General features: G+C 41.8%; 1 protein-coding gene across 2 annotated transcripts in view; it reads right to left on the reverse strand.

Moving 5' to 3' along the window:
• The window catches only part of LOC148396826 (uncharacterized), a 43,568-nt gene that overhangs the window by 27,448 nt on the left and 1,585 nt on the right, over positions 1-14,535 (reverse strand). For both annotated transcript variants that reach the window (XM_088378500.1, XM_088378502.1), the window contains exon 2: positions 1,163-1,303. The gene's annotated coding sequence lies outside the window, so the exon portion shown is untranslated. The remainder of the gene's footprint in view (positions 1-1,162; positions 1,304-14,535) is intronic.

The following is a 14,535-nucleotide window of genomic DNA, read 5'->3' on the forward strand; positions in this document are numbered from 1 at the left end:
AAAGCTTTGTGATTAGAATACTGCACGCATTCATCAGGTGAATCACCGGCGAGCGCACGAGACGAGCCACCCTTACGTGATGACGACGACACGAACTTTATAATGACAGTGTTCTGGCACCGGCGTAATTCTTCTGCCTCACACTCAAAGCTGGCAAATATACACCACGCCAAGAATAATAACACATCGGCATTCCTGCTCTGCTCCTGGGCCAGATGAAAGGAGTACTTGAGGTCGATTACTGCAGGCCTGAGTGTGCATTCATCAGCCTGCACCTTGAACAGGGTCCCTCCCACCCGGGTCCTTCCCACCCTTTGCGGGGCTTAGCTAATGGAAACATTTAAGATTACCGTACAATTTCATTGAAAATGCAGTCGGAACGTTTTCAAAAGTGCTTGTCCTCATTAGAGTCGAGGCGAAGCTGGAGCCTGGCTGACTTTGAAAAAAAATTATAGCGTACCTTTAAAATGGTCATGCATGCAATTAGTTAGCACATTTAGGGAGTAATTGGAAGGTTGGTAGTTCACACCTAGGATGACATCATCATTTTGTCAAATTTCCCCACTGTGGCGTTTAGTATTTGATTAACGGGAAAAATTGCCCAAAAAAAAAAATCAGCTTTTTGTCATTCTCTGTATTCTGTTCCACCCTTAAGAATGCTGGGTAAAAACAACAACTGCTGTATTTCCACTGCATCATTTTTGTTTGGACATCCTTTTTGTAGCACTCGAATCATTAACCCAAAAGGATTTTCTAACTTTACATTACCTAACACAAATCGCCCCTATCTGTCTATCACCAGCCTAACACTAACCCTAACCCTGAAATGAAATGCTGCATTCAAGTACCCTGGAGGGGGGAAAGTCATTAGATGGGAGGTGGTGGTGCTGGTGTGGGGGTGGGTTGCCTGCTCCAGGTTATGCGTGTCCTTAACTATTTCTAATCTGGCTGCAAAATTGTTTACACAGGGGCCAGAGGGGAAAAATAGCATACAAGTGCAATGACAAGAGCCTCAGTCATCTGGCAGCGAGGACTTCGTGTTAACATGACGGCGACACGTTACAGTGTGCAAGAACACGAGAGGTCACCCATCGCGGTGTGCGCACCTCATTCCGCTTCATCACCTCTCGACAAAAAAGGAAAAAAAAAAAACCCCACAAACCTCCGGTCCGCCTCCTTGGCCCGCGATGATGCGATGCGAGGGGATGAGTGCGTGCAAAGGATTCATTCATCACTGTCACTCGCCGTGTGTTGTTGGGCCAATCCAGCACACCGCCCACCCTTAAAAAGCACGTATAGACTCCTGTAAAAAAAGGAGGGGGGGGTCCACTTAGCCATGGCTCAATAAAAAGGGCCAATGCACTTAGTGAGGCATTAATTACCCCCACTTGAAGTGAAGCAAAACCAGAGTTAACTCAACATAATGGATTCTGTCAGCTGTGGCTTTTACATACTGTACATGTCTGACGAATAGCCACTGAATTTTGTGTTACACAGTAGGTAGCGTATTTTCCAGACTATAAGGCGCACCTTCAATGAACGGCCCATTTTAAAACTTTATCCTTATATAAGGCGCACCGGAGTATAAGGCGCACCATTAATGCATCATGTCAGATTTTTAATACAAGTCAAATCATTCTCCATTTTGTCTTTTTTATTTCAACTTCAGACGCAACAAATTACTTTATGATCACAAAATAATGATGCATAGACATTTTGATTCATGATTCATAGTCTTTAGCGGGCCACTTATGATTGATTTCATGACACAATATCTATATATAAGGCGCACCTGACTATAAGACGCACTGTCGGATTTTGAAAATTTTTTAGGTTTTAAGGTGCGCCTTATAGTCCGGAAAATACGGTAATCCTTTTTTTTCATCATCATATCACAGTAAATGGTTACAATAATGTCAAAATTAAAGTGTAGTTATGAGAATAAAGTTGCAATAAAAATGTCTACAGACCATTTACGTAAGATGATGTTTACGCTTCAAGAACAGCCGAGGTGATTAGGATGCAAGTGTCTTGGAAATCAATTTAGTTCACAAAAGATAACAACCTCGGAGGAGGAGGTAACAGGCCCGCCGTGTCCTTGTCCGGGCTCTGCTATTTCATTAAGATGAAAGACTTCATGCCTTGGAAGTTTTGGCCATTTGTTTGCACCACAAATCAGCAATTAAGTGGCGGCCGTGCTTTGGCGTCAGCGTCCGCTTTGATTGAAATTACAAAAATGCCACAACCTCGTTGTTTTGGTCTTGCTGCTGTAAAACTGCCATTTTGTAACCAACGTGGCCTAAAGTGACCTTAATGATGCATTTGCTACCATGCAGCGTTTTTACAACTTTTTATTTGGGAGGAGAAAATTAGACTTTTTTAAATCTGCCATTTCTAAAGGAAATGATACAGATGGTTTTTTTTGGACTGAATGGAACATTCAAATCTATTTGACAATGTTCACCATAAATTCACACGCAAATCCTCTAACGAAAAATGAGTGATTGATAACTGTGTGACGGTCCAAAGTTCGACCAAATGTTATAGTGTCAGGATTTTTTCCAAAAGCCAAACTAAAGATGACACAGAAACACATTTTCTTTATGACCTCATGACCTCAGTATGCTTCTTTTAATTGTTCACTGGCATAGTGTGACTTTATGATGTCGACTCGCATTATCGGGTATATCGAATGAAGTCAGTTCATTATCTAAGGCAGATGTGTACTGACGCCTCTCATTACTAATTTTCCCGTGTGTGTGTGTGTGTATGTGTGTGTAACGTAACGCTCAAAATCCCAAAGAAAGTCAGAAGTGATCCAGCGCGACTCCAGGTCGTCTGTCCGTGCCAGAAGAAATGATGGTGAAGCGGCAGTGATGAATTATTTCTCTGCATGTGATCTCCCAGGAAGCCATTTTTTTTTTCCACCATATGAATCCATGTGTGTGCGGGTGTGACTCGTCTTTCTGTCTTTCACTGCCAAATTCATCCGTTCATCAAACCTTACCATCAATCAAACATCCTTAACTGGGTTTGTGCAATAATGTGACACCCAAGGGAGCGGGTGAGCTCATCCCCCTTTTTTTCTTTTCGAACGAATTCCGCCTTCTTCGTTTCGCCTGCAAAGCCGACACAAAGGAAAAACAGATGCGAACGCAATTTCACTCGAAGATTTAGGGATGAGCGTTGTCGAGCCGGAGGGGCCGAAGTACAATCCGAACGATAAGTCGAATTTTTGCTTATCGGCAATAATCGCGAAGCCTAAAAGACATTTTGACACACACGGGCTACCGTACTTCCTGGTTGTGACTCACGAGGACCTCAGGGGTTAATTTGAGTGATTCAGTTTCTGTCAAGATTAATATCCCAAAAGTCCCAGACTATGTCCCGTTCCGATATCATTCATCACGCAAAGCAATCAGGAATGACCAATTTTGCCGTTTTTGTAAGCATGTCGGAATAAAATAAATATATGTGTTAAAAAGTCTAACTAAAACACCAGCGTAAGAAGATGAATGAGATTCCCATCGTAATTATTATTATTTTTTTTTCCACCCATGTCAGTCATCAATGACCCGGCTTCAGCTCTCTCCTGTGATTGGCCGTGCGCCACATGCTGATGTATTTTTCTTTTTCATCTTTTGAAGCCGTCTGGGATCACCTCACAAGCGTCGGAGTCATCTCCGTAAGCAGCCTTTGATCGCAGAGGGGGTGCGTGCAATCCGTGTCTACTGCCGTCAGTTTTTAACTCCCCCCGCGGCTTCTTCCTTTGCCCCCGAGGTCACGTTCACTTGAGCGTGTGAAATTTTTTAGTTACTATTTTTAAAAATATCTTTTGAAATATTTTGATAACTTTGTTTCTTATAAAAATAATGATTTTTTTCCCACAAATTCATGTATTTTTTAATTTAATTTAATTAAAAATGCAAAAACAAACAGTATACATTAAAAAAATTTTAAAAAATTCTATTTTGTTTTCCTCATAAGACTGAAAAATGAATTGGACTAATTGTAAAAAATATGACCTAAAGGATTGACTCTGAATGATTTAAGCGAATGGATTTTTTTCACCACATTTGCTGACTACAATTGATATCCATGGAAAAATAACGTCGCCCAGCCAATTTGCCTTTCACGCGGAAAAAATGCATTTATTTTTTTTTAACATTCTCTCAACAACAAACAACCCAGAAAAGCCTTTTAACTTACATTGCTTGCCTTTTTTCCCTCCGCCAAGGACGCAAAGACTTTTGAATGTCTCTCATTTAGTCACAGAGCAGCCAGAAAACAATTTAATTCATCTCGGGCATTCTCGCAGAAGACAAACAAAGACGACATTGAGCACGAAGGAAACAGCACCACGACAGATTATGTTGTCTTTTGCGGTCGGCGAGTCTGATTGTATCCCATTTGTGGTTAATGTGCAGTAACTTGACCTTGAAATAACGCTTTTTAAAAAATCATCTTGATGGTACACTGACCTTGTAATAAGGAGCAACGATTTGGTTGCTGTTGTGTTTTTCTTCCCTGTTTTTAATAAAGCAAAATGGCACTTTTAAACTGGTTCTATAAACGGGAATTATTGTAGGATTTGTGTTTTGGATGTCGGCCTTTAAGGGGCGTGGCCTAGCGGGTGACATCAGGAGCTGGTGGGCCGAATTTGGTCAATTATTTTGTTATTTGCTGTTTCATAAATATCCCAATCAATAAATGGCTGAAAGTGCTTTGCCAATTGTGGCTGTAAAATTAAATAAAATGAATAAATACATTTATATAATTAATAATTACAAAAATAAATATATTCTTTTAAAATATTTTTTAAATAAATACACAAATAAATAAATACAATTCTTCAAAAAAGGTATATAAATAAAATAAAAATAATATTTTCCTAACTTAAAATTGTGGAGGCCATGTAGTATGGTTATATAAACTTTGCAGTTTTCATGGTTTCAAAAGTGGGGCTATATTTGGACTAACACAACATCATGTTTATTTCTACTCCTTAAATTGTTGATGTGGTAGTTGGTTACACAGTTGGTGTTGGCTAAGCACAACCTCAAAACCATGGCAATAAAGTTGCGCGCCACTGTTACTCCACATATTCTGATGTCTCTATTAGTTACGAGCTTTTTTAATTACGTCGTGTTTATAACGTCGGTCGACCTTAATGCTGTCACCACATCTTAGTTTACTTTGTGTATAAAATCAACGTACTGACTCACCATCTATTCTGGTCACAAAACAAAATGTTATTTGGCGCCACGTAGTAGGTAAAAATAGTCTGTGGAAAAAAGCGGACGCATTCCGACTGGGTGACATTTCTTATTTAAAGTAAATGTTGCTGAGAATCATCAGTGGGAGTAAAAAGACCCCCCCAACATTCAACAACAACACCCACATTTTATCCTCCTTAAAAGATTCTTGCTCATTGGAATTTACCAAAAACATGGATTTCATTTTTTATGGTTTAAACTTTTGACTGGTCATGCATGCACAATCAAATTGAAGACACGATTAGAGTATGCACGTGAAGCCATTAGGTCAGGTTTTCATTTCCACAGATGATTGAATTAGTAGCTAGAAAAATAGTAGCTTAGCTCGTTATCTCGCCATCACAAAGCAATCAGTCTTTGCAAAGCTGCCAAGCCAATTACCGGAACTCCTTTTTTTTTCCTTTTAATTTGTCCCGAAGGGGGTCAGAAGCATTTGCTCGCTCCTTCACTGACTGACCTCCACCAGGTGCATGTCTAATATTTAGCGGTGCTATTTCCAGCTATGAAGCGTCTGTTTTATCTGGAATTCTCTCTGTATAAAGCAGCTGGGTAAACAGGAAAGGTCACGTGTCTTCATGTGATGCATAACGTATAAAAAAAAAAAAATCTGACACATTGGACTGTAGGCTGAATGTCAGTTTAGAACTCCTGTGTTTACATCCGGCGAGGAGATCAGTTGCGATAAACGCCTGATAAAGAAAGACAATCAATCACTCGGACTTCCTTTCCCATGCATGCAATGTGTCTTTAGTGAGTCTCCGCAAATATCTTAACAGGAAATAACTTGTTGAATATTACCTGGGCAAAAGCATCTGAAGTTTCCTGTACTTTACTGTAAAAATTTAATTTCTATTATTAAATGTACAAAAATACTGGCAGTACAACTATTAAAAAGTGAGCGACTGGAATTTTTTATTTGATTTTTATTTTAATTGTATTTTTATTTATTACTTTGAGTTGTTCATGATATGAGCATTTTATTTTAACTGTTTACTTAAATTGAGTACCGTAATTTCCGGACTATAAGCCGCGACTTTTTTCCAAAATTTTGAACCCTGCGGCTTATAGTCAGGTGCGGCTTATATAAGATTTTTTTTGTGATTTTTGTGATGATTACTTTCTGTGTACTGTCTTTCTTTGTAAAAAACTCGTGTGCACGTGCGGCTTATAGTCCGGTGCGGCTTATGTAAGAAAAAAAACTCAAATCTCCCCGAATTTTAGCTGGTGCGGCTTATAGTCTGGTGCGTCTTATAGTCCGGAAATTACGGTAATTCAAGATGTGAGCATTGGCTAATGAGCGGCTAGCTAGCATGCATCAGCCTAACCATCTTGCTATATTAACCATATGCAAAAACAAACTAAACTAAAAAAAAAAAACATTGATACGACAATTTCTTCGGATTTTATCTTGTTGTAAAAATTCCAATAGGTAACCAAAATGCATATGGTAAATTCGTCATTTAGGCATTAAAGTTGCCCAAATTATAAATGGTTCTACTTAAGTACAGTAACAAAGCAGTGCTTGTCTTATAGGTTTTAGTCAGGCGTAACCGTTTCGAGTGGAGCGTGGACGACTTCCTGCGCAGCGGCCTGCAGCGTCAAAAAGGGCAACCCAGTGACCCACATAAACAAGCAGGCCCATTCACGGCCTCTGTTAAACTCGACTCCCTCATTGCTCCAGCCTGACTCACAAATGTTCAAACAGCAGTCAAGCGGACCGACCTCGGCCCCCCACCAAAACACTGAACTCTTCTTCTCTCCCTCCCACACTCTACTTCTTCCATCGTGGGGTGTTTAGACATAAAGAAAAAAGTGGGTTTTTGAAACGTTTCAGTTGGAGAGTGCTCGGCATTTCTGTCTCAACGTACTGAAAGGCATCAAATTTGCTGTATGTGCTAAATTTAGCCAAGGGTATAGATTTGGACAATACCGATTAACATTAAGTGATGATGTCATCATATTTATTTTATTTTATTTTTTTTTCAAAGTCAAAGTCAGCTTTATTGTCAATTTCTCCACATGCCAAAGACACACAAAGAAACCGAAATTTCGTACCCCCCTATCCCACGGTGACAAGACATGGCTCACAACAGACAAACAAGTAAACAAGTACAACAAAAGCAAACAAAAACAAAAACAAAATATCTGTCTCAGTGTTAAAATGATTTCTGGCATATCTTACCAGCGAGCTGGAGGAGCCATTGGGTGACATGACGGAACAGTAGTTGCTGGAAAAGCCATGCTAACCGCTAAGCTAATGTAAAATTTGTGTCGTACCAAAACACAATTGGGTGGTGAAGCAACAGAACCACATTACAGTGGAGAACACGTTTTTTTTTTTTTTTATTTAGGTTAGAATTTGGCAATGAGGTGCAACACGCAGACGTAGCTTTCCCATCTTGACACAGCTGTGTGAAGAGATGCACGTGATCATCATGGTTGGGGTCTGGCTGTAAAAAAAAGATGGCCGCGATTCCTCCTCAAGGACGCAACAACAGGATGAACAATCACCCCGTGCTTGAGTTCTTCTCCAGGGCTCACGTGACTCGTCCTTGAACGTGCGCACGTTATTTTCCCCGCGCTGACGTGTAAATAAACGGTCAGCCTTCAGACTGAGGAGCTTCGGGGCGTGATTTAAACCACAGTTTGTCCCAAAGCGGGGAAAGAAGAATGCTATGAAAAGCTACGTCCGCCTACGGGTCCGCTCGTACCACACAGGCAGCGAGGAGGACACCTCAGCAGGGCGTTGATGTCTGAGGTTAGAAAGTCTTCGTTGTGGTCAACACGCCCCAAACCTTCTCACCTAGGTTGGAATTCCTTGAACTGCTCAGACACACATCCGTTCCTCACATTTCAGGGTGAAAGAACGACATTTTGGATATTTCTATCAAATGTCAAAACAGGCTAGCTTTGACCAGAACAGTACGTAAGGGTTAATACAACATTGACCTTTGGGATAGCCGGCGCCGGGACCACCCCGCTCCAAACATATCAGCTCTCACGTGGTCCGTGGAGATCCTGTTTGGTTTTGTAACATCATATTGAACACATTTTTTGGATCCATCGTTGATGTCAGCCGTCAGGAATGTCCGCCACTCAACTCAATACTTCCCAGCTTTGTCCACGCTACGTGTCAAACGTGTGTTTGGACAAGTGTGGGATTGACTGCCGAGTGGCTGCCGATTTAATAAGTCCAGTCGCTGCTAATCACGGAACTTTGAAGTTGAGACACTCGCTGGGAATCGTTTCAGCCGAAGATAGCGTGACTTAGCTTAGCGTGACTTAGCTTAGCATGACTTAGCTTAGCATGACACGCTGTATCGCATTGGCTGGCATTCCAAGCAGAAAAAAAGTGTTGTGACAATGGCCGATAATCGCCAGTTGTGAAGTGGAAGACAAAAAACAAAGCCACTTAAGTTCAGCTAACAGGTTTTGACTTTTTGTTTTCATTCCCGGGATTTCAATTTCAAAGTATTCATTTGTTGCCTTTCAACAAGTCACCACTATTTGAGTGCAAGAACAAAGCGAGGCAATAAAGAAAATGTAGACAGACAAAGAAGTAGCCCAGATGGTCATTAGTCATAAAGAGAATGTTGCAGAAGCGGGGAGAGAAAAAAAAAAAAAATGTCAGACAACTCCACAGACAAACACCTCCATAAAATGTGCTTTGCAAAATTGTTTGTTTAAAAACCTTTGAAGTTCCTAAATGCTATTTCTAAGAAACAGACGTACGCTAACAACTTGCCAAAAAATGAGTCAACGATGAACCCTATTCGAACGCTTCCACGTGATTTATACTATAGATATAGTCACGAAATCGTGGTACCAACAAATTGCGTAATCCCTTTTTACAGGCAAACCATTTGCCAGCTCGGATCATCATCCATCATGTCATCTTTGCGAGCTACTTTAAATTTGGCATTTTTACATTTTTCAGCAGAAATTCCACGCTGGTGACATTCCTTTGCGAATAAGCCTTGATGGAAACACGGGGACTGAATGGCTAAGCGGTTAGCGCTTCATTAGCTTGTGTCTCATGTCGTTGTCTCATGTACCCGCATGTGTGTCTGAGGTAATGGGATAGCAAATGTCAGGCTCCACATGCTCCTGGGAAGTTTGTTTTCCTCCTCCTCTTCTTCAAGGAGAGGACGGACCACCCTGGATGGTTACTGGATTTTGGCTTGCACCTTATCTGCCTGAAGGTCCTGCATTTTCTATGGTGCCTGTCCTCGGTAGGGTCAAGGGTCAGCTGGAACTTATCACAGCTGACTTGTATAATTGAGGGTGCGACTCATTTTGCAAACATACTTGTCTTGTACATTTCATCTAATTGTAACCGACGTCATACCACACAAAAAAAAAAAACTTAGTTATACCTCGTTTCTTGTGGGCGTGTTTTACATACCGATTTAAGGATAAGGGCTTCCTGCCTGGAAACAGATTTCCCAGCATGCAACTCACACCTGAATCTGCTTTTTATGCGACAGTCCCCACCCACCGCACCCCCTACCTCCCTTTCCGTGTGAACCGGCCGCTCCTGGAAAGCGGAAAGGAAGCTGGGCCAGAGCCCGTGCTCTTATCAGCGAGTTAAAAGACGGACGGCTGGTCAGTTGTCATGGATGATAAGATTTAGTTTCCAGGTGATGTGACATACCGTGGGAACGGCAGGATCGCTGCTTTCAGCATAGGTGTCAAACCCAAGGCCCGGGGGCCCAGATACGGCCCGCCACAACATTTTACGTGGCCGGCCAAGACAAATTTTGCATGTCATTACTAAAATTACAAATTCACTTTTTAAAAACAGAGATATTGCTAGAAATGTCTCCAAACATCTCCAAAAAGCTCTCGCTTGCTTCCTGACTGGAGCTCGTAAGAGGGAGCACACAATGTTAAGTATTAACATTCAAATGAAGAAACTGGACTGAAGGCTATGAAGGGAAAAAGAAAAACTTGGTGGGGAAACTCTGATCAGCGAAACAGTGACCCATAAAGAAGCCGAAGCAGACACACAAGTGGAAAGCAGAAGAATGTAAGCCAGCTGGAGGATACATCCTCGCATCCAAGTCTCTCTGCTGTATTTCCACTTAATGCAGAGCTGAAGAGAGGACGTCTGAGGAACACAAATTGAAGGATAACATAAAACCAGCAGCGCTAAAAACCTTGCGGCGATGGGAATCCGTCCCAGAGTAGCCGGGGCGCATACTTTGAGAGCTTTTGGCCTAGAAACGACTCCATATCCCGTTCCCTCGCCTCTTCCTTTCACACCCCAGAGAGACGGCGTTCGCGTTCACGACGCTGAAGGCTAAAGGCTGTATCGTTCCCCGATTGGTCCGTTTCACGGCTTTCCTGCCGGTTCTCTCGTTCCCCTTCCGAGGCCCTGCAAGACTCGGTTCTGGTACGCCATCCCGGAGCGAAACCCACATCCCCTTTATGGGAGCCAAGGCCAATTAGCTCGCGTCCGCGCTCGGGCTGCTGACTGCTCACTTTTCAAACATACGTCCTAATGCTAATAAGAACAAGATGTTTTGGGATGGAGTTTCTTATCTGCAAGGGGATTGCGCAGGTTCACGCTGACAGCTTTGACGTGACGGCTGAGCATTCTCCTTCAAAGTTGGGAGTTCCACCAATATTTTCGTCATATGTGATTTAATCATGTACTTCCCATTTTAGTTCAATGCTCTCCAGTCATCAATGGATGGCACTGGGTCACTTTGGCGAAGTTATTTTATTTTGGTGGGTTTCAACTTCCTGTTTTTGGGTGGCATCAAGTCGTTTTTTTGTGCGCAAAATAAAAATGATTATTATTCAACTGTTTGTGAAGATGGCCAAGAAGGAGTAGTAAGTGAAGATGTAGACTGCTACGTTAGCTTAGCGGACTAGCTAGGTCCACAAAGTGCTTTTTTTTGTTTCTCCATGCAAGATCAGATCAAAGATTGGGCAGCCTCTAAAAACATTTCAGCGGTTCGGCTTTATTTTATCATCGCATTTTTTTGCTTTGACTCAAGTGACGTGAGTTGTACGGTGCATGGCGATTCTTGACAAGGTTCAGCTCCAGCGGATCTGCGCAATCATGAGCAACAGGTGGGCTTGGACGGTTTTCCCTTTGCTGCAAACAATTTTGCCTCTGGCGTGATCCAGGACAGGAAAAACTTGCCATTAGTGATGCTTATTTTCTCTTTGTGGACCACACACACAAAATATGTAAGCACCGCATTGACTTTCATTCATTTCCTGGCAACTTAACCTCATGTTCACCACAAGCACAGAATGCATCTACAGGTTTTCTTTGTGGCTTCTCGATAGTAAACACGAAAAAAAAAAAAATCTATTCAATGACAAAATGTTGCTACGGTTAACATTCATGAGCAAGACCCATCTGTCATTTTGTGTTTACAAGCTCGTTTTAGTGCACAGCACTTCCAGAACCAAATGCGCTTATTGGCTATTTAACGCTTTTTAACAGGCGAGCCTGGTTCTCAACAACGAGCATGAAACCTCTGGTCATAAAATGGGACAAAAACACAAGACCTACATCAATAATGAACAACCAGAAAGTGCCTGTGCCAATTTTAGGGTGCTAATGATGTTTAATTTGGATATTTCCATATACAGGTATAGTAGCTATTTTGGCACCTTCTAAAAATAGAAAGAACATGCCGTCCACACAATTTTTGAATGCCGATTTGTTTTTGTTTTGAAACCCAAAGATATTTTTAGTTGATTTTCAGAGCAATTTTCACTTCTTGATAAAAAAGTGTCATGAAAAGTGATCAGCAATGCATATCATTTTCTGTCAATTGCAAGACTACAATAATAAATAAATAAAACAATGGGCCTATAAAATGCTGACTGGACCTAACTCAACCAAAACGTGTTTTAAGTACAGAAATCGGGGACGCTAGAATGGAAAGTAATGATTTATCTTGTCGGAACAAGAGCTTTGTCTCCTCCACAGGAGCATCCCTATCAGGTTTTACAAGACAAAATGGAAAAGCACATGTGAAGATGAGGAGGGACAAAAGCTCAGCCGTAGACAAATCCACTTGGACGCTACAGAACAGAAAAACTTTTTCTTTTCCTCTCCTCAGACTTCAAGCTGGAAACAAGAGCCAGCAGCGAGCAAGCGAGCGAGCGAGCTGGCCGACCTGGCCGCACAAGCAACTCTGCAGCGGTTTGAGCCGGGGCCAGACATTCCTGAAGAGAAGAGAATCGACGCCCAGACACCCGGCAGGCATAGGCGAATTCCAGAATAGCAGCGCCGCTAAAAATAGTCTGTGTGTGTGGACCAGGAGCGAGAAGTGAGGGATGGAAGAGAGAGAGAGAGAGAGAGAGAGAGAGAGAGAGAGAGAGAGAGAGAGAGAGAGAGAGAGAGAGACAGAGACAGAGACAGAAAAAGAAAAAGAAAGACAGAGCGAGAGAGAGAGAGAGAGAGACAAAGAGAAAGAGAAAGAGAAAGAGAGAAAGAGAGAGAGAGAGCGAGAGAAAGAGAGCGAGAGAAAGAGAGAGAGAGAGAAAGAGAAAGAGAGAGAAAGAGAAAGAGAGAGAGAATGAGAAAGAGAGAAAAAGAATGAGAGAAAGAGAAAGAAAGAGAGCGAAAGAGAGAAAGAGAAAGAGAGAAAGAGAAAGAGTGCATGGTGGATGGACGATAACGGTTTGGGAGCCGAGCAGGAAAAAAAAAGGGCGTTTGATTCCAACGTACACAGTCACAATGTTATCACGGGGGAAAAGGCGTCCAACAGGGATGTGAACTGGGAACCTGCGAGAATGAGTGAGGAAGACGAAAAAAAATATGCACCGCTGCGCAGTGGTGGCGAGGAACTAAGTGCAAATATTTCAGGACTAGATCTTTTTTTTTTTTTTTTTTTTCAGTGAAACAATGTGCCAGCTCGCAACCTTCTTGTGGGCTCAAATCTTTTGTTTGTTTTTTCTGCAGCTCCATTTACAACTAAACCGGAGCACTGGAACATCCTGCTTGCAAATGCAGGCCAAATCCTCAGCTGTTTTTTTTTTGCTCCGTGTGCACAAATTAACCTCAACTGCACAGTTCGAGAAGAAAAGTAATTCAAATTTATTTTTGGAGTTTCTTATCTGCATTTGGTCACAGTCAGTGTTTTTTTTTTATCGTAGCGCATCAGTAAAAGCTTTTTGACACGCCTTCTTAAATGAGCAGTACTTTGGACCAGTACTTCTTTTTTTTTTCTTTTTAACGTGCTTTAATCCAATCCACTGTGATGTAACGTGAGGAGCGTTCATAACATTTTGTTACTGTAAGAGTCTGTCAGTCATGTGCAAAAAATTCAGCGTAAACACGTCTGTTAGGAAAAGACGAGAGGAAGAAGGAAAAAACGGCGAGCAGCTGCACTCGTGACACTGATATGATCTGAGTTTCAAAGGAGAACTTTTTTCCCCCCCTTCGTCTTTTTCATGTCTTCAGAAAAATATGTCTGCTTCACTTTTTGACCTTTAAATAAAGTCCATCTGCTGGGAGCCTCCGAACTCCTCCCTTCTCTCATTGCCATCTGTAAAAGGGTGAATTTGGATGAGAGAAAAAAAAAAAAAGCCTCCCTGCTACTTTAAGGTGACTTTTCCGATATTCACGGTTTCCTCTTTGTGTCTGTTTTCTTAAAGGAGACGTCAAGTCAAAAACTTTTTTGACAATATAATGTTCTATGCACCCACACTAGTCAAAACACCATATTTAGAATAATATTGTATTTGTGGATTATTAATTAGGCAGCAAAATCCATCTGATTATTTTAGCTATCCCGGGGGCGGCCATTTTGTCATTTGCTATCGACTAAAAAAATGACATCACAGTTGCTCAGGGCTCAGGTGAGGACCAATTAGATTATCTTTTTACTTTCATGTGATTAAAATCAGAATTAACTGCACTGAATTCAACTCCGATGTTACTATTCCTTGCTTTGCATTAACCTTGCACTTCGGTAGACCGTGCCGCCATTTTTGTTTTCCAAAGAATCGTGCTGCTTTTACAAAGTAGGCAGAGCTGTCCAAATCATCAGCTCCTCAAAGAGACCGCAGCACTTCCAGCCACCTACTCACTCCCCCTCTCGCAAAAAATGTGGATCAAATTAACCCGACAGGAGCAGCAGCAGCTTTCTCCCCCCCTCGACAACGCCCGCCTGCTCCCCCACTAAAAAAAAAAAAAAAATCCTAAAAACAGACATTGTTGATTCTTCCTGGGGACCAGACGTGAACCGTGTTCTCGACTCTGTGTCATCCGCCGCCGTTTGTTTGA

This window comes from Syngnathus floridae, chromosome 6, assembly GCF_059516105.1.
Source record: "Syngnathus floridae isolate MCC-2025c chromosome 6, RoL_Sflo_1.0, whole genome shotgun sequence".
Taxonomy (NCBI): Eukaryota; Metazoa; Chordata; class Actinopteri; order Syngnathiformes; family Syngnathidae; genus Syngnathus; species Syngnathus floridae.